Raw genomic sequence first — 16,401 nt, 5'->3', positions numbered from 1 at the left:
CGAGGCGCTTAAGGAGATGATCCATGCATCTACAGTGCTCGCTCACTACGACGAGACGAAGTCCCTTCTTTTCTCCGTGGACGCATTGCCGTTCGGCGTTGGTGCTATCCTCGCTCAGGACGATGCTATTTGCCGAGAGGCACCCATTGCATTCGGTTCATGAACACTGGGAAGCGCTGAAAAGAACTACTCCTAGCTCAACAAAGAAAGTATAGCAGTAATCTACGTCATGAGTCATTTTGACAAGTTCATAGCTAGCCGGCATGTTACCATAACAACAGATCACCAGCCATTGATTAGAATCGTGACTGAAACAAAGCAAGTCCCCTGGGTCCTTCCATCAAGGATGACGCGATGGTGCCTTAAACTAGCAACGTAAGATTACCAGTTGGTGTACAGGCCTGGCCTACTGCACCAAAATGCGGACACTTTAAGCGGACTTCCGCTACTAACACAAGTTGATTACCCTTATCCCCGGGAGACCTGCTTATGTTGGCTACCATGCCCACTTTCGAGCTTTCACCGCGTCAACTAGCAGGAATGACTCGAGAGGACCCGGTTTTGTCCCAAGTGCTGCAGGCTGTCTCAAACAGTGACGTTCATAAACTACCAAAAGAGCAGTTTTCATCGTGCCGGAAACTGGAGACGGAGCTTTCAGCGCAGGAAGGGTGCCTTGTTGGAGTTACATCCGGGTGCAAAAGGCGCAAAATTACCTTCTTAAACTCGCACCTCCAAACCACCGCGTGATTGTGGCCATGAAGGCATGCGTACGAAGGTACTTTTGGTGGCCAGGCATTGGCGCAAATATTGAACGGCTCGCTAGAAGCTGTGCAACTTGTCAACACCAAAGGGCACCAGCCAGAGCACCAGTGCCCAAATGGGAACGCACAAGAACGCCTTGGGACACAGTTCACACAGACTTTATTGTCCCTGTAGAAGGCAGAATGCTGCTAATTCTTGTGGACGCATACAGCAAATGGTTGGAAGTGGGCTCCATGCGCAGTACAGAGTCTGCCACATTGATCAATGAACTCCGGAACCTTTTCACAGCTTTCGGCCTCCCCAAAATGCTTGTGACTGATAATGGACCATCCTTCGTTTCAGTAGAAGTTGGGAACTTCCTAAACAAGAATGGGGTGACCCATGTAACAAGCACACCATATCATCCTACAACGAATGGCCAAGCAGAAAGGATGGTTTTTGAAACAAAACGAGCAATGACCGAAAACAAGGGCGGAACATTTGCGTGTAGGCTGGCCCAGTTTTTACTAAAGCAACAGATCACCATCTGCACATGAACGGGCGAAATGCCAGCTGCACTTGTGTTCAGGTGTGAGCTGGCTACAGCTCTCACGCGCATTCAACCCCAAGCAAAAGCGAACGGAATCCATACCAACCGCAACAGGGACACAAAGTCGAGAGTACTCGCTGTCGGACAAGCTGCTTTCTTTCGAAGCTTCGGAGGGAACCCGATCTGGACGGAGGGAACAGTTTTCGAAAAGCTAGGCTACACAGATCGTGGCTCATTAAAGGCCCTAACAGGTTAGTGCGATGACAGTGTGACCCCATCAAGCCTGGCACTTTGAGACACCCCACAGAAGATTCGGCGACACAGGATAAGGGCTGCATGCTAACTGCGACAGTGTCTCGCTTCCATTTATGCTTGGAATGAAAGCAGATAACCCCACGTCATCGGAGGCCACTCTCTCAAGAACGCTGGAGCCTTCACAATTAACGGTGCCCAAACCATAGATTGGCACGGCCCCTGAGACCGTGCCAAACACGACTGCACAGTGATACTCGCAGCGGGAACGACTCCCTCCGTATCACTACGGCGACTCACTCTAAGGGAGGAAAGTGTTATGTTCAAGCGATGCACCACCACTCCTCGGCTGGACAAAGCACCAGTGCAGACGAAACAGGAAGCGACCCCTCCCCGAGTCAAGTTCCAAGAATTCTCCATCACCACCAGCGTCTCTACCACCGAACAGGGACTGAGAGCTTGCCCTGTCGAAGACATGCGGCTCTCGTCTGCGTCTTTTGTAGAAAATAAACCCAATCTGTTTTCTGCCACCAACCGATGCACGTTCCTTTCACGGACGGGGCCAGACCCTGTACGTAACAGCTTGCAGGAAGGAGCATACACAAACACAGAGGTGTATCTAAGCCAATGAGCAAGGGATCTGTCGCAGCAACAGCGTAGCACGCTGAAGTGCTTCAGCATTATCTATTAATATACTCCTACACAGATGGTTCTATTATCACGGAATACAGCTGTGTTGATTGAGAAGTCACTAGATCACCAAGCATGCCTGTGAATCTTCAACAATGGCTTGTTAATTTAGTTGCACTTTGCTGCTGAGGTCTCTTTAGTAGCTGTCAAGTTAATAGTGAGCCTACAATTGATTATATGATGTAATATGACATCACACTTCGGAACAAGGACGTAACAGCGAATGAACATACACGAGCACTGTATGACACACACACACAAAAAGCTAGTATTTGTTCATTCTATGTTACGTTATTGTTTCAAAGTGCACTGCCATATTACGTCATGACTAACCGACTAGCCCACTAGTACATCTTAAGCAATTGATTACAATTATGACAGACCTAAAAGTGATATGTACATATCATAGTTACTTCTTCAGGCAGAGATGCTTGTCAAATATGTTTTCAAGAGAAGAAGGTTTGCATGAAAACATGTAATAATTCATATTCCTGAAAAGACACCCCATATAAGCGTGAATTCACGTAATGTTTCCATTTCTTGCTGTTGCTAAAAATGTCCCTGGAAATTGAAGTAGTGTCATGTCATTCATGCCTCATGAAAAAAACAGAGGTTCACGGGGGCACACACGGCAGCAATGCACATGCAAAAAGACCTGGTTGGCCAATATGCTGCCCCTTCACTATTTATCCATACCTCTATAAGCATTTAAACAACGTACACCCCGTGGTCAATGTGAATGCAGGCATGCTAACTCTATCAGCATTTCAACAACGTACAGGCTGTGGTCAAAGTGAATGCAGCCATGCTTACTCTCTCAGCATTTAAATAATGTACAGCCTGTAGTGAAAGTGAATGCTGGCATGCTTACTCAGCATTTAAACAATGTGCAGCCTCTGGTCAAAGTGAATGCAGGCATGCATACTCTCTCTCACACCGTTAGCTGGTGTCAACAAAATTTAGCCATGCATTCTATTTTTATTCTTTTCCCTAGATAAAAAAGAAGCTTGCACAGGATGCATGAAGTCAGTGAGTTATAGCAAAGTCATGCAATTTGACTGCGTTGGGCATAACCCAAATGTCATTCACGTAGAGACAACCTAGCTAGCTAATGCACAGCCACTATAAAAAGAGAAGTGCATAGGCTAACAAACAGGTTCACAGTACCTGTATTTCTTCTGAAAGCAAACCAAGATTATAAAGCGACTATAGAGATCTAGATTAAGGGGACGCAAGCGTTGAGGCCCCCTAGTACTTAAGGCCCCATCGATTGCATCCCCCTGATCTAAAACTCTCTAACAAGCTTTGCAATGAGTGCAGTGATCTTGTATGCGAAATGGTTGACGTAGTAAGTCGTTTTATATTTGCCTTTCTTAATCAGTAACTGCTTAGACAGGTGCACGACAATGAAATGAAATGTTGGCCCATATAGTGCACAAGACACAAGTAAACGAGAACATTTGTCATGCCCGCTGTAACACCAATTCCAACATACAGTAGCTTGCAGGCAACGAATGCATGTTCTTTGTGTCAGCGCAACTTGCGTCTACCTCTAATGAAAGAACAGAATGTCAGCATTGTAAACATTAGCTCATTAGCGCCGTGTGCGAGGCAGCACAAGATAGTAAGGGAATGTTTCTTGCCATTTTTTTATTTACATAACCAACAGACAGTTTCTTGGGTGGAGTTGTGCGACGAATTCATAATATGTTCTGTGTAAATCTCCAATGCAGACATGTTCTACTATCCAATCACTTCATAAATAGTCAAGTGAATGCAGATAGCCCCAAAAGCACTGTGAAACAGAACACAGAAATTTGCAGTTAAGAAGCCATAGTGACTCACACTGTGCTGAACATAAAATAGAAAAAATGCGTAGTGGCAAATTGGGTACACATTCGCATCTGTCCCACAAATCCATGTATTGCAAGTAATCTTTCACTCGTTCCCGTATTGCTTACAGTTGCATGACCCGTGCTGCAGCATTCTTTGTGGAGTAAAATAATCTTGCAAGCCACAGCTACTTGTTCACTCTATTAACATGTATTAGCCCCCAGGCTCTCTTGTATTCCTTCACGCATGCTACAATAGCATGGCTGTGCTCAATCACCTCTTTCCGTTCCACTGACGTGAACATGGCATATATTTGTTACTAAAATATGCTCTAAAGCATAACTGTTTATCATTCTTTAAGCCTCTGAGAAGTAAGGATGGATGTTCAGCCTCGTAGTTATGGCATTTCATAGGTTCTAACCCACCGTCATATTTCTAGACAAGCAATGATTAAATTATATAGTCAAGCCTTACCATTAGTACAACTGAGGTATTGCTTCCCCAGGGAGTCTCACTGCCGCCTCCCTAATTTTGTAAGTACTTAGACATGTTGACAACTTAGACATGTTGAAGTTAACTTCACAGCCTGTGTTTTACCACGGCAAATAAGCCAGATTAACCCAACATCCCTTCTATCATTCTCTTCATCACTTGAAATACTAACTAGCACATGGCATGCAGTCATATTATATTCTGTTTGTATGTTTGGTGAATTTCACAAATAATTTAAGTCGCCCATACAGCCTAGCTGATGCTGTATTTTTTACATAATTAAGCAACAACCTTACTTAATGCATTGCTGTGAGAACAATATCTAGCTTCACAGTAGCACTGCACATGTGCCCTCAGACCGCATCGTAGACATGCTTCCATAGATACTAGAGGCTGGCCACAATAAGCATAATTTTGAAATCTAGACGAACCGGGTTCGAATTCATCTGTATAAAATAAATGTCTGTTTCATTGAGAGGCTGTGTTTTCGTGTGCGATATAGTTATCAATTCACTATACTTATGGCGGAGGAACAGAATACACAAAGCAACAAAATCAAGTTCCCTCTGAGAAGCTGCTTTTGGACACTATTATATGCCGCAAAGTAAGACTTCCGAAAGCAAAAAATATGGCTTGAACGAATCTTTGTGCATTGTATAAGAAGGTGGGCGAATGTAAATTTTTTTCAAACACAATTGAACAAAAATAGTCAGTATGAAATATCGAATAGTGACACGACGACATAAGTACTTGTAGTAGCAATATTTATTTCCATATATATTAACCAACTAGTGCAAAAGGGAGCTAACTAATGTGGACAAGGGATAAGTTTTAAATGCAAGGCTACTAATTTTTATATTAAAAAGGAACTACCTAAATAGTCTACCAACAACTTTAGAGCCGCGTTGCAAAGAAGCTTCCCAAGAAATAATGGCTGCTGCATGAAGAGCTTCCAAAAATGCACAATAAACTCTTATAAAACAACATGAAATTTGTAGAAAAAAATAACCTAATGAAGGACCAATGTTTTGCGGACACATGTAAAAGGAATTGTTGCGAGGAACACAGCACAGACTTGTCGCATAAAAGATAAATCTGCTAGATCAAGAGATGTGTGGTTGGCTATTACGAAAAAAAAGCCTATGGGAAAGTTTTGTGCCAATATGGCTGAAAGATACTTTCGTCACCATGCTTGCCTTTGGCATCCTGCATACGCTTGTTCACATGCAAGAACGTGTCACAAATTCGTTGTTAAAAAACTTCCAATTTATATGTTGACGCAAAAGCGTCCTCTGATCCCGGAAATAGAATAGAATTGTCATATAGTATACATAACATTTAGAACATCAGGGTACTATTTTTAATATTACGCAACTGCTCATGAAAGACAAAACTGCAAGAAACAGCACACTTTGGCATAATCCGTAACTCATTGTGTCAATGAGTTTCCCATTTTATGTGGCAAAGCTGCATAGCTGCATGTGACACCTGTGTTTCGGAGATGCGTTATTGTATCTCGGTACAAGTATTATACGACTGATCATTGTGGGAATAAAGAAATAACAGGCATTGTTCACCAGCATATCATCATGTCATTTCTATCTGAAAAGTGACTTTCATTTGAAGTCAAACTTGCGACTGGCAAACTTGCATTGAACATCATGTTTATGTGCCCCATGAACCGTTGCTTTATGACCAGTGTCATGTCATTCCTGTATGTAATTGTGGTCTTGCACAATACACTTATAAAATTTTTGATCAGCATCCTAGTACATTTCCTTCTATTTGCACACAGGCTTTCTGTTGCAACACCCTTTTCGCACCCGTAATATCTGCTGCAGTCAGCAAAATGGAGCTTCAGATTATTTCCTAAACTGCTTTCATTCCAGCAAGTAGACGCTGAGTAGACACTGTGCCGCAAGTGAACATTTATGAGGGCGGTCATTCTTGCTGTTTATTAAGGTGGCTGCAAGGTAATGGAGGGAAAGTGTACCGGTGAAGCGAAGCTCCGCTGTCGCATGCACGTAAAAAAAAGCTAATAGTTATGGCATCAAAATCTTTTTTCGTCGATCCTCTAACCATGATGCATGCACTGACAGGATGGAAAGCCGACACCGATTAGACGGTGCGGCGCGATGAACACATCTTTAGGGGCATTCAGCCTTCCTATTAGCTAAGGAGCCCAGCAGCTTGACCAGTGCTGCAAGGAACTACTGAGATGGAGTACAGCTCACGGAACACATTGTTAGCCTGAAAGGTTGGTGTCGTGTTCCAGGGCTTCCGTGAACGAAGAGGTAGGCTGAACTTGAAACATGTTTTATTGCATGGCAGCAACTTAACGTGGCAGAATGACAGCCAAGGAATATAAGGACAAAAAGCACACTACAGCTTGGCGGCCAGCAATTATATACACACAGTGGGCGAGGGCGATGTGATTACAATATGGCCCGCGTGACAGAAAGGGAAACGCTATCACACATGTACATGTGCACAGATAGGTGACAGTGGAGCAGTGGCAGCGAAGGTGCTTTGCTGCGTCATCACATGTGCAAAGAATTGCATAAGGAGCATTTGCATAGCTTACATTACAGCAGATGACACCTAGCAAAAAACGAATAATTGCACTACGTGGAGCAGTGATATAACTTCTAAGCTGTTCCCTAGCCTCCCTCTTTATAAAGTGTAAAATGTGCAGATGGAAACAAACGTGTACAAAGCAATGGATCTGGTTTGATGCAATCTCTATATTGAGACGCATAAGAGCATAAGCGACCAGCGATGCTTCTGCAATGTTTGTTACTTCAGAGCAAATGCAATTGACAGAAAAAAAACACAGCTACAATACTCCCTAATACTAAATTTGAGTGCAGCTCTACATGTGTTCATGTTCGCATGTTCGCTGGCATGGACAATCGGTCTCGTGTGGCATGTTGCAAACGGAGCGAAGTGTGGCGCCACTTCCTTGCTAATCTGGAGATCGCGTGAGCCAGCGCGTGGGTGACGCATGGGCGGGATTCACAGAAGCCACCACCAACGAACCTCCCAGCCATTGCGTGCTACTCTGGCGCCATCTCATAACTACCCTCACCACACTTCTCTTTTATTCTCACACTTTCCCCACACACTCCTCTGCCTCATGGTTCTGCTGCACCTTCTTGTCCGCTTTCCTCCTCATGCCTCTTCTCACTTTCCACTTTTTTCATCTCCCAGTGCATGCTGCGTTCGCTGTCATCTTTTGCTGAACTCGTTTGCTAGGTTAAACTGAGCGAAAGAGTGGTCCTCACAGCACGACAAAAGCTAAAGGGAATGTTACCCGCCGTGGTTGCTCAGTGTCTATGGTGTTAGCCTGCTGAGCACAAGGTCGCGGGATTGAATCCCGGCCACGGCGGCCGCATTTCGATGGGGGCGAAATGCGAAAAGACCCGTGTACTTAGATTAAGGCGCACGCTAAAGCACCGCAGGTGGTAGAAATCTCTGGAGACCCTTACTACGGCGTGCCTCATAATCAGAAAGTGGTTTTGGCTCGTAAAACCCCATAATTTTTTCAAAGGGAATGTGCTCAAAAGTAAACGAAATGACCAACGAAAGGAATACCCTGAGTGCATGCCCTATAAACCAAGGTAAAGGGTTGATTTAATGCACGATAGACGTGGTCTACAATATACCTTTCACACGTGGGGCTGATTATGTGGGCCAAACAGCAGGTGCGTAAACGATTGACTGTGCGAACATCGATACAACTGCAATCTGATGCAAGCACCCGGAGACCTTGCCATACATTGCGCTTCATGCCGCATCTTCCAAGTAATGGTGATCCTGCTGAATTGTAGCAACCAAAAAAGAAAGTCGTGGAAGCCTACAACATCAAGTTGGCTCCATGTGCCATCTATGTCACTCAGCAAAGAGATGAGCTTAATTAATGACACTAGATGGTGTGAGTAGACTCGGAAGAGCATCCCTGCACACATGCACATGCGAGTACTGCACACATGCACATGCGAGTACTGCACATACTGCGCATGCGAGTAGGCTATATGAAGGTATCATTCTCCGAAAAATAAAACATTTGTTAATTTGCATTCGGGTATCGTGCATTGTTTTTCTTAAGTCCTGTCCCTTCATAATTTTGGGCAACAGAGTTATGTCGAACCAAGTAGCCCACTGGGAAATTTTCTTTAATTATATGCAATATGTTTTATCTGAGCCTTGTTTCCAATGCACATGTTTGACTCACTGCGTCTGCTTGACTCACGACAAATATGTCTTCACATTGCCTTCTTCACTTGCCGGGCCTGCTTATTTCATGTTCCATCAAGAACCCGCCGTGGTTGCTCAGTGGCTATGGTGTTCGGCTGCTGAGCACGAGGTCGCGGGATCGAATCCCGGCCACGGCGGCCGCATTTCGATGGGGGCGAAATGCGAAAACACCCCTGTGCTTAGATTTAGGTGCACGTTAAAGAACCCCAGGTGGTCAAAATTTCCGGAGCCCTCCACTACGGCGTGCCTCATAAGCAGAAAGTGGTTTTGGCACGTAAAACCCCAAATATTATTATTATTATTGTTCCATCAAGAAGAATGTTTCGGTGGAAGACGTTAGGTTGCTACTCGGGATGTTGTCGTCTTCCCAAGGACATAGAAGAAGAATTATGAAGGTACTGCGGGCTGAAATGTGGAACCAGATTCGCCTACTCACCGGCTTCCTCAAGACGAGATCCTCTGGCAGAAAATCCTATAGTCTTCACTTCGCCAGCGACGGTTTGAACACTGAACACATGTAGAATAAGTGGTTCCTGCCAATTTTGAAGTCAACAATACAAGATCAAAAAGAGTACGAGAAAATAAACAAGAGCCCAGTGGTCACAGTAGGACAGGTGCAGCTCTCACAACCTTCTAAAGAGGTATTGGAACTCGGTCCGAAATTCGCGCTTCCCCCGAGACAAGACGCAGCAGTGAAGCTTGCCATTACCAGACGAGTAGCAGCAAAAGCGAATGAAGAGGACGCTAGCAGAGTTGTGGCAGAAGGACTAGACACAATGGCTCGTTCAAAAGGATGCAAACACCATGTGCATGGAATCGCTAAAGCTTTAAAGGAATTGAAAAAAGGAAGCTTCATATTGTGCCTTTCAGACAAAGGGGGATTTGTAGTATTCGATGCCAGCAGCTACAATACAAGAGCATTAGAAGCCAAGAACAAGAACTTCTGCAAGGTAGAAAATAAAGACCTAAAGGAAGCGAAGAGAAAGTTCAAGATGCTTCTAGGCGAAACAAGTAATGGCAACGAGCTGCGCAACAAGGTTAAAGCGGCAAGAGCCACCACACTGTCGGTGTTCTTCAGCGGAAAAATACATAAATTTGGTACCCCCTTCCACGCCATATTATTCGAAGCAGACACGCGGAAATCACTGCTTTCAGCACACCTTTTCACGCTACTTTCTCAAGTTAGGGTGGAAGATGCATTCATGATTAGGAACTCTGAAGAAATAACCTCCGAAAAAAGAATGTACAGAATGAATGATTGGTCCATTTGATGAATGTACTGTGATAGACGATCGAGGGGCAAGGAGCCATTCCATTTAAAACTCGGTATGAATGTCTGTGGAAACCTTCTTGGAGCTGTTGAGCGCCTATCTCGCTGCCACAATCGCTGTACATGATGGTATCTTGTTTGTCCAAAACAGAGGGGTCTGCATTGGATCAAAATTAGCACCAATCTTGAGTGACTTGTACTTCCAGCATGCGACAAGAAAATTCAAGGATCCATCAAGGAAAGGTGCGTCACACGGATCTATCGATGTGTGGACGACTTCTTGATACTGTGCCAAACAGAGGATGCAACCGATTACAAACAACTTAAGCACACCGTACTCGAGTCCTTTCGATCAACGTGCCCAGAGCTGAACTTCACTGATGAGCGAACGAGCTACAGTCCCCTGCATTTCCTCGACATTTTACTAGAATTCCAAACTGGACATCTATGCTGAGAGTACGAGCCCAGAGCACAGAAACAATTTCTTCCCTTCCCGTCAAGACATTCCAAAACTGTAAAAAGGGCGACAGCGAATGCAGCGTTTAGTTCAGTACTACAGAAATCATGCCAGCATCAAACTGAATAAAGTTTTCAGCGGCAGTTAAGTAGGCTGAAAAATGCATGGTACCCCATGTCAGTGCAATGCAGCATAGCTGAAGGCCTCGTGGAGCAGATTAAAAGAAAACAAGAAAGCAAAAGCGGACCTGAGGTTGCGGATGCCAAAATAAAAATGCAAAAAGTACATATGTGCATGGACTGACCCACAATTTCATCAAGACTGGTAAAAGACACGGCGTCCGATTAGTGGGCTCAGCACCAAAAAAAAAAGGAAGAAGTATGTGCGCACGAGTGACCAGGAAAAAAAAGAACCACGAAGCCAGATCGCGCGCAAGAGCAGATACTGCGATTGTGTAAAAGGAGTAGTGTACGCCATCCCGCTGTCCTGTGGAAAACAATACATAGGGCAAACAGGACGATGCCCTAATGATCGAACAAGAGAGCATGCATCGTCACTTTCAGGGACCCTTGGCAGCAATCTGGCCTTGCACTGCAAACGTTGCGAAATGAAGAAGAAGGGACAAGATAGCTAAGTTAGCACGTGCGCCCCCAAATTTGATGAAGTCCAAGTCCTGAAAAGGAACAATAGGCTAACTCAGGAGACTCTTGAGTCATATGAAATAAGTAAAACAGGAGCGCAATGTGTAAGCACACCGCCAGTCACCTTGACAAGAAAGGAAGTCACCTTTTCTAGACAGCCTCAGATATATAAGAGAAATGGCGATAAAAAAATAAGAGAGGCAATTTATATAAAGAAATCAGTTGACAGTGCAGCTGCGTCCAAGTCGTCCATTCTGTGTCCGTGTTCCTTAAGTTCTGCGGCTAGAATCCCCGAATCATATATTGACCATACCAGTTGTTTTGTCGTCTTCATACTCTGTTACGTGCATATGGCTTTTTATCAAAAAATGAAAATTTGTCAGGAATCAAAAGGAAGTATGTAGTTTTCACACATTATATGCTTATCATGCGGTGCCACTGGTGTTTGCCCAAAGAGTGTGTACTCGGACACTGACGACAAGCAGCTTAATTTCTTGCACATGCAAGGCGCTCACATCCCTAAGTGTAAAACTGTATACTTTGGTTAGCCTAGAAATACGCCTCAGGATTTCTGCTGTTCACAACAATGTCCACATGACAAAAATGAAGAGTGCCCGAAATTTGCATTCATTAAAACAGTCTATACGCGCGTCCACATTTCATGACAGCGCGCATGGACTCATGTAACTTTTAAGCTTTTCCTTGTATTTCCCTCACAGATTATAAACACCTTCATAGCACAGAAATAACTTCTGGAAAATAGACAAGATACGTGAACGAGGCAGAAATGGCCGGAACCGAAATTCGCCCGCAACGCTTGTGCACGGTTCACTTCAGAACATATGCATATTGCATAAAACGAACACTTATACGTGTAGCACCACTGTGACACATTGCGCGCGCACATGACAGTACACTTACGCTTCATAAAAGTAAGAACCCTAGCGCTCGAACGTTCCATAAGTGTTCGCGGTCACCAACGCGCATCGGAGCCCGCAAAATAGCTCAAATGAAGCAAGACACAAACAACACATTACAAATGACTGCGATGACACAAAAATGAAGCTCATCGCTACACATCGTTTTGTCACAACACTCAACAAACTCACAATCTTCGTATGGATGGAGCGCGCAATTACAGCACCTACGAACACCATATGCTCAGGTGGGCGATCGCAATCTTTTCATTTTGGCGCGTAACGACCTAGTGTCATGCTTAGAATGTAGGTGTATGCGATGGCCTTCACGTTTGTAATGGACATGGAAAAAATGGCCTAAAACACATAAAATTGGCGGCTTCATTTCTTCCGACCGTCGCGTAACACAACGCACATCCTCTGTTTCCTTTGGAGATCGAACGTACTGAAGAGGAAGGGCACAGCTGCTTGCTGCGTTTTTGCAGGTGCTCAATAGCTCTTGCAATAATCGCAATAAACCCCACAACAAACAAACTGCCGATGCAGCCTAGGGGCTAGGCCTCGCGCTCCGCTTCACCTGGAACCAGCGCCATGTTTGTGCGGTCGCCGCACGGAGGCAAAAGTTCACGACTGCCTCTCCTGACGTCATGTCGGCCATTACTGACGGACCGCTCGCTTGCGGGGCGGCGTGCGGCTATGGGCGGCTCGAGCGTAAATCGACCCTAAGCGATGCAGGAAAAGGCCAGCCATACGGTTGTAGAAATCCCACCCCTGCACAGAACATACTTTCTTTCGAGGCCAACGAAAGCTTTAGGTGTAGAGTGCTGGTCCTATCGTCGGACACCATGCCTGTCAGCCAGTGCACTCACACGAAAACAACTAAACAATTATCTGGCGGTCGTAACTCATTACTTCTGACTGAACCGTTAAGAAGCGATGAAACTACTCGCGTCATCAAATTCAGACAAACGTCAACAAACAAAAAAGCACAACGTGTTAGGGGGGTGCATTTCAACAGGTTAACTTTACGAGCGCGCCTTTCTGTACAATTCAAGAGCTGCATTGCGCTGCGAGTGATAGCGGCGTCAACACCCCTGTAATGATGGGCGCTCAAAAGAAATGTATTTATTTTAATAATAAAATTAAATAAACTTGAACTTGCCTAACTCGCCACGAATATATAATATTGACCAGAAATTTTATTTTCGTTGAATACGTCTGTGTCTCGCTTGAAATAAAAAACGCTTTCTTCTTTCCCAATGTTTGTTCCCTCCAAACATAGTCGCGCTTCAATCGATATTCCAATAATCACACTTGCTGATGTACATGACAAGTTGTACTGAACCGCCTTTCGCCCGAAGCTTCGCCACCGATTTTGATAGACCTTATGCGGTACACAAACTAGCACCTCCACCAGATGTCACGTGGTAGTGACGGTCGAGGACACAGCAACAAAACTGTGAATGTTGAATCTAGCTTTATTGGCCGAACCTGTGCCCTCAAAAACAGGCTACACTCAAAGCTCCACGAAAGTGGCGAACACAGTCGGCGACCGTCGCAAATCTGATCTGTAGATCAAGGGCGTTGGCTTTTATACATAAGTCGGTGAAGGCCCCACAGTAATTGCTGGTGCCGGCGCGTTTTCCAGAAAGTTCTACACCATTCGCGTCGAGCATACATGAAATCAGATTACACAAGGTTCGGTGACAGCAAACAGTAAAAAGAACCATCGATAAAATTCGAGAAACTTCAGATACACGCAGGCGCGTCCTGCGCTGTGCGATAACATTTGTTAGACGGTGAAAAGCGGTAACCCGGAAAAGACAAGCAAGTACACGTGTCAATATATACACAAGCAGAGTCAGTGCGGTTAAGATGGCTGACCAGCAACATCACGCAGCTGCCAGCCTCTCGCGATTCTCTTCCTTTATCTTATTTTATCCTTCCGTAACAGGAGCCCCGGGTGCTGAAGTTCCGGCTAGGCGCATGTTAGGCGAAGAACTACGAGCGAAGTATGGCTTCAGCAGCGCAACGTGCACGACATCAACAGGCGTCGCACTTGAGGATGCACCAAACATTAACGGCGAGATCTCGTAATTGACGTCCTTAAAGTGACGCAGGACTTCATAAGGCCCTGTGTAGCGAGAGAGAAGCTTCTGGGAGAGGCCGACTCGAAGATATGGTGATCAAAGGAGCACTCAAACACCTGGGCAAACTTAACATCGCTATGATACCGGTCGTAACACTCTCTTTGCGTATGCTGCGATGCTAATAAACAAGATCGGGCAACTTGACGCGCCATGTGGACGTGATTGATGACTTCACGAGCGTACTCAGCTGAAAGACGTGGCAGAGAAGGTAGGACCGTGTCAAACGGCAATGGGGCGTCGCGACCATACAAAAGGTAAAAGGGTGAACATCCTGCGGTGTCATGTCGGGACGAGTTATACGAGAGTGTCATGTAGACGAGCGTGGCGTCCCAGTCGCAGTGGTCGTTGGCGACATACATTGACAGCATCTATGTGATTGTTCGGTTGAGACGTTCCGTACGACCGTTCGTTTGTGGGCGGTAGGCGTTAGACAGCTTGTGCTCAGTGGCACAAGAGCGGAGGAGGTCGTCGACAACTCGAGACAAGAACGACCGGCCGTGGTCCGCAAGTAACAGTCGCGGTGCACCGTGGTGGAGAATGACGTCGTGGAGGAGAAAATCGGCAACGTCAGTTGCGCAACTAGTTGGAACGCCTTTGTTATCGTGTAGCGTGTCACGTAATGAGTAGCAACGGCGGTCCACTTATTCCCTCTAGTTGTCGTCTCAAAACGGCCAAGCAGGTCAAGGCCTACGCGAAAGAAAGGTTCAGAAGGAACTTCAATTGGATGAAGTCGTCCATCAGGTACCAGGGGAGGTTTCTTCCGGTGCTGACACAATTCGCAAGTTACGACATAACGACGCACAAAAGAACCAGCTAGAAGAATCGGCGTCGTACGTGGTCGTATGAACGCAAAACTCCATGGTGTCCCGCCGTTGGTGAATCGTGAAATGGTTCTACAACGACGGATCACAGATGACGAGGAAGGACACGGAGCAACTCAGGGCGGTCAGGTTTGATATTCCGGCAGTGAAGGATACCGTCATGCAGCACGAACATGCGGCACGTGCCATCGGTGCTGCCAGATTGCACTCTGGCGCTGATCGACTGTAAGAATTCGTCGCGTTGTTGTTCAGCGCGCATGTCGGTGATGTCAGTAGAAGACATCACGCATGTCAGCGCATCATGCGCAACAGGATCAGGAAGATCCACGGGGTGAGGAGAGGGTCAGCCAGCCTCCTTGTGCAGATGTCCGGACTTGTAGTTGACAATACACGAAATTTCCTGGGGCCGCGAAGCCCAGTGACCAAGCCGTCCCATCGTATCCTGGAGAGAAGACAGCCAACAGAGTGCGTGGTGGTCTGTAATGAACAGAGGAGCAGTTAAATCTAGAATAAATAGGGGTGTATGCAGTAACAGAAGCGCACATTAGAGACTTGGAAGAGCCGCCAGTGACTGAGAATTATGTTTGGGGAGTGTGCAACAGAACTAAGTCGGAAAGAAAGAGAGGGGGAGTCGGAATGCTCATCCACCAGGCAGCCGAATGGTAAAGAGTAAATTAAAAATATCAAGAGCATCTTTGGTTGTCAGGTACAATGAGTGCAAAGAAAACTTGACTGGGGAAGCGTATTTGTTGGCCGGAAGTAATTGCATGGAGAAGAACCAAGAGTTAGTGCAATGCCTAAGTGCTTATATTAAGGGTTTCGGGAATGATACCGAAATAATCCTATTAGGCGATATGAATGCGCACATACAGGATTTAGATGGCTATGCCGACAACAACGGGACGTCAATGCTAGATCTTGTGAGCCACAACACATCGTCAATGTGAATACAGGGCCTAAGTGTGAAAGGCTGATGAAATTGGAAGTGGGAAACGGGCAACTGACCATTGATTACCGCCTTATGACAGAAGGAATTCAAGAGTTGGGAGAAATGTCATTGACGAGGAATGTTATAGAAGCATAGGGATGAACCATACACGGATAATTTTGAATATGGAACATGTAGTTGGGAAAGAGGTCAAAGAGTGCAAATGGCCAGTCTAAATTCGAACGCTGAACAAATAATTATTATAGTCAAAAGAGTCCAAAATAACCTGACAAATGGCCAAGTAGAGAGTGGGAATATAGGGAGCTTTTAAGTGCAATAATAACAGAAATATAGCAAGAGAAACAACATGTTCGTGTAAATGAAAAATGAAACCGAAAAACT

This window comes from Dermacentor variabilis, chromosome 4 (genome assembly GCF_050947875.1).
Source record: "Dermacentor variabilis isolate Ectoservices chromosome 4, ASM5094787v1, whole genome shotgun sequence".
In the NCBI taxonomy this organism is placed as follows: Eukaryota; Metazoa; Arthropoda; class Arachnida; order Ixodida; family Ixodidae; genus Dermacentor; species Dermacentor variabilis.
The sequence above is the reverse complement of the archived record's forward strand: the minus strand, read 5'-3'. Positions refer to the sequence as shown.